The sequence below is a fragment of the Apium graveolens genome, chromosome 9, assembly GCF_009905375.1.
Source record: "Apium graveolens cultivar Ventura chromosome 9, ASM990537v1, whole genome shotgun sequence".
NCBI lineage: Eukaryota > Viridiplantae > Streptophyta > Magnoliopsida > Apiales > Apiaceae > Apium > Apium graveolens.
In genome coordinates, this window is record NC_133655.1 from 142,883,195 (window position 1) to 142,892,459 (window position 9,265).

A 9,265-nucleotide genomic window follows, 5' to 3' on the forward strand; every position below is an offset into this window, starting at 1 on the left:
GCATTTCTAATTTGAGTCCATATCAGAAGCTTTATAATGAACCTTTGCAGCTAGACAACCTTCGAGTTTTTGGTTGTCTTTGTTACGTTTCCACCACTGTTCCACATAGATCCAAATTGCAGAGCTGAGCGGGCGCTCAGCTTGATGAGCGGTCGCTCAGCATAGCTAGGCATTTGCTCCAGAGCCTCAGCGAAAGGTATATCGATGTGAAGTTTCTTGAACACCTCCAGAAACTTACCGAACTGCTTATCCAGCTTTTATTATTGCAATCTCTTAGGGAAAGGTGGTGGAGGATAGAGCTGTTTCTCCCCTGTATTACCCTCAGGCAGAGTGTGTTCAACAGTAGTCTTCCTTGGTTCCGCCGCTTTCTCCTTTTGCTTAGCTTCTTCATCTCCAACTTCAGCTTCTCCTTCTTTTGCTTTTTCAGCATTAACAACTTTTCCAGACCTTAAGGTAATAGCTTTGACTTGCTCTTTAGCTTCCTTCCTGCCTGGCACTTCAGTATCACTGGGAAGTGTGCCAGGTTGATGATTGAGCACTGCATTGGCTATTTGACCAATTTGATTTTCCAAGGTCTTGATCGACACTGCCCGACTCTTGCACAACAGCTTAAGTTCCTCAAAATCAGCACTAGTGGGTGTAGCTGCACCTCCCTGTTGAGGATATGATTGCCTTTGAGCATATTGCTGCGGTTGCTGGAATCCAGGTGGATTGAACTGCTTACTCACACCTTGCTGATATGGTTGCTGAATAGCATTCTGATTATTACCCCAGCTGAAATTTGGATGATTTCTATTGTTAGGATGATAAGTAGCTGGCACAGGCTGCTGTTGTCGCTGATAATTGTTCACATACTGAACAGATTCGTTAACAAGAGAACACTGATCCGTAGCATGAGAACCTGCACAAAGCTCACAGACCATAGCTATCTGATTGACTCCATAGGTGGCTAGAGAATCGATCTTCATAGACAGCGCTTGGAGCTGCGCTGCAATAGCGGTGGCTGCATCGACTTCCAGAATACCTGCTACCTTCCCAGGCATCATCCTTTGAGTTGGGTTTTGATGCTCATTTGCAGCCATAGTCTTAATAAGATTATAAGCCTCAGTATAGCTTTTGGCCCATAAGGCGCCTCCAGCTGCTGCATCGAGCATGAGCCGAGATTGGGCCCCCAAACCATTATAGAAACCAGTGATCACATCCAATCGGGCATTCCATGATGTGGACACTTTCTCAACATCTCCTTGTAGCGCTCCCAAGCTTCGCACATAGATTCTGTAGGTTGCTGTGCAAATTGAGTAAGAGCACTCCTCATAGCAGCAGTCTTTGCCATTGGATAAAACTTCACCAGAAACTTTTGTACTAGATCTTGCCAAGTAGTGATGGACCCAGCTGGTTCAGAATGTAACCAGTCCTTAGCTTTATCCCTCAGAGAGAATGGGAAAAGCCTCAGCTTGATAGCCTCATCAGTCACACCATTATATTTGAAAGTACTGCAGATCTCGACAAAATTCCTTATGTGCATGTTGGGGTCTTCAGTCGCAGCACCTCCAAAAGAAACAGAATTCTGCACCATCTGAATAGTGCCCGGCTTGATTTTAAAAGTGTTAGCCTGAATAGCCGGATGAAGAATGTTTGACTGAATGTCATCAATTTTAGGCCGAGAAAAGTCCATAAGAGCTGGATCTTCCGGAACAATACGATCACCCATGATTACTGGCTCTTTCTGCTCACTTCCTGAATCCGAATCTTTAAAATCTATTTTCTCCGGAATATCAAGAACTTCGTCTGTCTCCTCAGCTGTATCTAAAGTCCTCTTGCGAGTACAAGAACGAATTTGCATAAACGCTCGCTAAAGTACCTGAAACACAACCGGAAACGATAAGTACACACGTCTTAATCACTGAGTCCTAATGACCAATGATGGTAAGTACATAAACTAAACAAATACGCCGAGTCCCCGGAAGCGGTGCCAAAAACTTGTTAGGGCGAAAACACGCGCTAATAATACACGCAAGTATACGCGTTCGCAAGTAATATATAATACTTTCTAGTTCATTCCCACAGAGACTCAGACTAATTATGTTCAATTAAACTCACTCACCAATGTATGATTACTTCTCAATGTTAGGAGAATAACACTTAGATTTGATTAACTAATTATTAACTATAATTAACTACTAGAATTAAGCACTTAATTAACACTTAAATTAACAATATTAAAACACTCATGAGATCACAACTTCATTACTACTTCCTTCAATAGTCATTGTTATTACCCTTAGCATGCAACCGTGATGATATTAATCGAATAACACGAAACTGATAAAAGCCAACTTTCATTGTACTAATACCATTCTACCAAACATCCACAATTAAGATAGAAGTTGAATATGCATCAATTATGTTGAGTCCCTATATGTCTACAGAAATTGACAACATAACGATTTAAGAACAAGTTATTACTTTTGATTACACAGGGCGAATAAAATGGTTAGAGTTACCCACTAATCATGCAAAATCTTACATGAACCTATGCTAGCATGGCAAGTTCTAAATCTCAATATCCACCGTCGCTTCACAAGAGATTAACACCCTATCTTATATGTCCGCGACGCACATAAGACGAATTCGCACAACCAATACTAGATATCATACAATCATCACACACTAAGGTATTAAACAACTAACTAAAGAATTCCATAGTAAATCCGTTACAACCCCATGATCACGATTAGCCCATGATAGTACTCATCGTCATCATGGGTTCATATGAAAACATGATAAATAAACACAAGAGAATAATAACTAAACTAATTATATTAAACCAGAGTATGTCACAAGAGTAAATAGGTTCAAAGCAAAGAAAACTAGCATCCAACGTTACAACGAAATAAAGAATCACAAGAAAATATGCTTCCTCTTCGTTGCGGTGTGCTAAAACGGTCTTCTTCCTTATCGCCTTCGCTCCTTGATTAATATAACGATCCAACCTTTGTGAAACGTCTCTGAAATCTACTTATATAGGAGTCCCATAAAACCCAGATTACTCAGAAGTTGGAAGCCAAACAAAAATAGGAGTCTAAAATAATTATTCTGAATTCACGACCCTGCGTGGCCGCTCAGCATAGCTGAGCGGGCGCTCAGCTTCCTGCGCGGCCGCTCAGCATAGCTGAGCGGGCACTCAGACCCTTTCTGGAAAAATGATCTGTTTGCTCCGTTTCTTCGCTGCAATCTGCTCCTCTCTTCCCACTTACAATGCTAGACACATGCCAAGGCTTATTATAGATGAATTCTCTCCCGAAATGCAAGTAATATCCTGAAATGCACAAACATTAGAAAAATGCATCAAATACGCAAAATACTTGATTTCAAGACACCAATTTAAGCTATTATAAGACGTTCTAAGTGGTATAAAATGCCACTTATCAATAACAGCTTGCAAATGATATTAATTGAGTCACTTGATAATGTGATGTACAACAATATTGTCAACTGTGACACTGCCAAGCAGATATGGGAAAAGATTGAGATACTATGTGAAGGAACTGAGGAGGTTAGATCTAATCAAAGAATTATACTGATTTTATAGTATGAGGGTTTCATGGCTAAGCCTAAGGAAAGCATTACTGATGTGTTTGAAAGATTCAATAAGCTGATAAATGACTTGTAGCTTCATGATAAATACTATAAAGCTGAAGAGGTGAATCTAAAGTTCTTGCTTACTCTCCCTGACCATTTGGAACAGAAAATCTCAGCAATCAGGGAAGGGAGAGACTTGAGCAGAATAACTCTGGAGATTCTATATGGAATTCTCAAAACATATGAACTAGAGATGATTTAAAGGCAATCGTCGAGGTCTGTTTAAGGACATGTTGTGGATGGCTCAAGTGCTTTAATTGTAAATGAAAGCCACTCCCTCAATGATGAACTAAGATCCCAAACTTCAGTTGCCTTAACAAGTGAGCAGAGAACAAATGATTCACATGAGCAAGTCATACTAGAGTTGGAAAAGGATGAGTTATACACTCTTGAAGAACTGGATGAGCTAGATCAGTCAATGGCCTATCTAGCTAGAAAATTCTCTAACATTAGAGTAAAGAAGCCAAGGTACTTCAGAAATAAAGGACAATCCTTCAACAAAGACAACAACTGGAAAGAGAAAGGGAAGTACAATTCTGACAGCAAGAGTGGTTACAAAACTGGATATGTTGACAGATCTAATATAAGGTGCTTCAATTGTGATGAACTAGGCCACTTTGCTACAGAATGCAGGAAACCTAAGAAGGTGAAGAAAGACAAAGCTTATCTTGAAATGGAGGCAAAGTATGAAGCTCTTCTGAAAAAGCAGCAGAGCAAAGCTTACATTGCGGAGGAAAAGAGTTGGGATGATTCAGATAATGATGAAGATGAGGAAGTTGGAAACTATGCTCTAATGGCTTTGGAACAAGGTGAATCATCCTCATCAAAAGCACAGACACCAACTCTTACCACTATTGATTTAAACATGAATCAATACAAGGAAACTGTTGAAAAGATGAGCACATAAATGTTTCATATTCACACAAGCATGGTTGCTGCTAATGAAGAAGGTAGCAGATTAATAAAGATAAATAAGAAGCTCGAGGGTGAGAAGCAAGAAACTGAATTGTTGTTAGTTGAGCTTGAAGCTTTAAAACAAGAAAATGCTTATCTCATGAACAAGCTCAAGTATGCAAATGAAATTGAAGCAGTGTTAAGGGAGAAGCTAGAAAAGAATGAAGTAAAGATGAAATCTTTCAAAAATGCATCTGAATTGGTCGAACAGTATCATGAGAAGAATAATCCATGTACAAACATTGCTATTGGCCTTGACTATGATGACATGAGTGACAAAAAGAAAACTGTAGGTGACAAAGGGAAAGCCAAGAAGACTGAGAATGCTCCAACCTTTTTGAAAGAAGTTAATGCACCTATATTGTAACGACCCCAAATCCGGGGTCAGAGGATTTTATCGTCACTATAAAACCTCAATCCAAATTAACCTGTTAAATCAAAATTAAATGCCAGCGGAAGATATTTATCATAAATGACCCCAAACTAATCCAAGATCTTTTAAGGTTACAGTTCTAGAAACAAGTATTCCAAATTCCCTCAATAAATTTTTCACTTTCTTTTAAAACACTTTTCAACAATTCTCAATCTCAAAGCTAAACCCCCTAGTATAACTGTGAAAAGAAGTATACTAGGCCCAATTAAAATATACAATGATAATATAATATAATATAAATAACTTTATACAATAAAACTTATACTAGCCCGCAAACCCTGGACCAGCCACCTTCCAAAAGCTTCTTCTTTGCTTCCTCGAATTATGCAGCTAAACAGTGCATGCTAATCCTCACTGGAGGTTAAATTTGAAAATAGGCAAGTATGAGCGAAAGAAATGCTCAGCAAGATCATTATAGAGAATATAGGGTCGTTTTGATATAAAACCGACATCGCATTAGAGCAGAACATTTAAAATTATAATTGCTGAATCATAAAACTCTTTTGGATATTTTCAAGCGAAAGGCTTCAGCAATACTTTGAATCTCAACGAGAATAAAACTCAAAAAATAGTGTTTACGGAAATATCGTAAACAATAATAACATGAAACAGTGATTATGGACTGAATCATAAATTTTATTCAAAACCGAACTCTTGAAATTAATACTTATTTTGCTGCCATATCAAATTAGATATCAATACGAACTTTGATGCTCACAACATTCCATACTGAAGTCAACATCAATCATCTATACTAATACCACCTTTGATATTTAACAACAACGTAAGTATCAGCATAAATCAGAATCTGAATCAAAACCGCAATTCACTTTTAATCCAAAACAGAATCAGTTGATAAATCATTTATTCTATGATTATCAAGACAATAAAGAAATTTAGATATCAATTTAGATTGGAACCAATAACATTTCATGTTGTTCCCGATGATCAGTTACGAAACAACACCGGTATCCCGCAGCCATACCGTAAATATAGGTATTACCCGTATCCCGAAGACATACGGTACTTATAGGGCGCCAGAAAAGGCATAACTAGCCTTGAAAGATATTACAACTGGACTGATATCTCAATCACCTACGCTGTAACTAATAACCAGTAACCCGTAACCATTCTAATCTTAAAAATATTGAAAAAGGAGCCGATTCAATCGACATCCTAAATAATTTTATTCCCCCATTCACTTGGGCAGGAATACTCGCAACAAAATCATCTTTCTCAAAATCCAAAATATTTATAAATCCAGCAATTTGATAAGTAAAATCACTTAGCTATTCTGAACCTTGAATAGCAGAAGAGTACTTTCATAAACAGAATCATTTAATTCAGCGATATGTAAAACATTTATCTATTACGAACCGAAAAGGGAAAGCAATACTTGCACGAAAAGATTTAAAATAAATATCACTTGAACAATAAGTGATGATAGGGATACTTGCCTTTGAGATTTAGCAGTTAGTCACACTCGCAAAGATGTATCTATTCCGACATTCTGTCTCAAAACATCAATGTCTTTCTTTTCAACACTTTACTGATATGCTGCTCCTGCGATTGCTAGAAGCCAAATATCCAATACCATTCCATTCCATTCTTTATCCAACATCTTGTCCTGATCAACTCGAATGATCCGCATCTATCATTAAAAGATAACACTTTAATCGTCTAAACGATAATTACTCGACAAATTGCGCGTCAAAACCCTAATGTCTACCCATACGATAGCCCACACATAAAGGAAACAGTCAAACACAAAACTCTTGACCCACGTACACACGTAATTCACATAACACATAATCATATAATCCACGTATCACATTATTCACATCACATATGACTCGGTTCATCAAAAGGTTTAACTCGATATGTTTAAAATGGAAATCGGGTCAAAATATGATTTATCGATCAATAATTGACTCAGAATGATTCGTAAAATAAGAGACCTTTTGAAATAAAAAGGATTTGGGTCTCGAAAGTATTTTTATTAAAAGCGGAATATTTTTCTGAGTCTAGAGGCGTTCGTTTCGTATTAAACGGACGAACGGTTTATTTATAAAAATCTCTTGTCCCAACACATAATTAGGTTTCGTAAAAATTTAATTATATAACCTCGTTCGACGTCTCCGATAATCGCATGTGACGTTCCCGTATTTTCGGAATTAATTTCCCGAAAATCGGGCAGCGTCTCCTTTGTTTATCGGCCTACCCGTCGAACATCCAGACGTCAAAACACAACAACACAATCATTCGCAATCCAAAATCCAATCACCAACTTCAATTAACAACGCCAATTCTCAAATTCACCAATACCAATTAAATACAATTATTAATCGTTATTATCCGTATTTTACAATTTTTATTTGTATTTTGTGTTTTAAATTGTAGTTTATAATTTAAATCGTATTTTATATTTTTAAATCGTACGACTCAGAATTAATCATCACAGTCCACCGTCGACTCAATTTAAAACTCATTGTCGACGGTGATAAAGTTTACGGGTTCCCGTAAATTCCAGGCATCCTACATAAAATCCATCGATTAATAATATAATCCTCGCACCAAAATTATTTTATTTCACGTATATTACTCAAAATATTCCTGCAGAGAAACAAATAAAATAATTAAAACAATTTCCATTCGGACATGACACACGCGCGTAACAACAACGCGCCCACCAACACAGCAGAATCGGGAAACAGGGGCGGCCGGAGAAACGGCCGGAGAACCACAGTTAAACATCACACACGCAAACGCGCACACACATAACAACACATACACACAAAACGTATACCTACAGCAAGCATATATATATATATACATGAAGCAATCGGAGTATAAACAAAAAGGAAAGAGGGCGGAGATTCCGCCGGAAAATGAAGCAAAACAGCGGCGGCTTACCGAAGCCAGAGGAAAAACCCGAGGAAAAAAAACGAAGAAGATGAGGGAGATAGCAGGGAGAGACAAGAGCGAGAGTAGAGAGAAATTGAGAGATTTACGAGAGAGACGGGATAGGAGGAGAGATTGTAAAAATGGAGAAGAAGAACCGGGTTATACCCGATTAAAAACCCCCCCTTCTGCTGTTTTTTTTGTTTATAAACCCCGCATCAAAATATTATCTGAACCGCACATTAATTATTTAACGAACAATTCACGGGTAATTAAAACTCGAACATTAATAAGATATTTTATAACATATCACAAATATTTAAAAGTTAATAAAAATAGGATTTTCGAAACTTTAAAATAATTTTTAAAACACAATTTATACCTGTTTTTAACGAATAAACGAAACAACGCGCAGGTGAAATTTATCCAAAAAATTACCAAAGTAATTTTAAAATTCTCGGAATATTTGAAGAATTCTAGAATTAATTACTGATTTTACAATTAAATGCAATCAAAAATCATTTAAAGATAAATAAACAATACAATATTGATTTTTAAATTTCATAAATTCCTAAAAATAATAAATAACATTGTAAAGCAATAAAAATGATTTTAGAGACAATCCAAATATTTATGGAAATAATTTTTGAATAAAATCACCTTTAACTATAAAACAAATAACACAGCGTCACAACTAAATACACAAATGATTCTCGAACACCAACAATCACACATAATTAATAAAAATATTAATAAAAATAATATCTAGCTGACAGAAGCCATACACATAGTTTATTTATTAATTCAGAATCACATTTATATATTGGATCTGAAAATAGATTACTTAGCCGCTAAGTAACTATATAACGATACAATTTAAATACCAGAATTGGATAATCATCAAAACCGGGCTTTTCATAAAACACTATATACGAAAAGAATGTAAAAATATCCCGTCTTTCGAGAATACGGGTTTTGTTGATTTATCGAAATAACTATCGTATCGAAAATCTTACGCCGGGCCGCGCACGGGTCAAACCGTAATCCGGATCGAAAAAATTAAAACACGGAAAATGTCTGGAATTACCAGATTAGGTTAGGAAGGAGTTTTCGGAAGAGTTTTGGGTTAAAAAATGCAAAAACGATTGAAGTTGGACGATTCCCGGCTTTATAAAATAGTTTTATAATTACTCTGAAAATAATTATTAAATCTATAATTCCTTATAAAATCATATAACAATCCAAAAAATACCAGAAAATTCCATAATTATCTATACTTTATTCTGGACATATTAAAAATTCAAATACTCAGATATTATCACATATAAACACCCA

The 9,265-nt window shown here is 36.4% G+C and overlaps 1 non-coding gene across 1 annotated transcript; it reads left to right on the plus strand.

The window, feature by feature from the left end:
• Positions 1-1,211: 1,211 nt before the first annotated feature.
• Positions 1,212-1,318, plus strand: LOC141688712 (small nucleolar RNA R71). Its single transcript, XR_012562145.1, has one exon. It is a non-coding gene; the product is annotated as a small nucleolar RNA R71 (small nucleolar RNA).
• Positions 1,319-9,265: the final 7,947 nt, after the last annotated feature.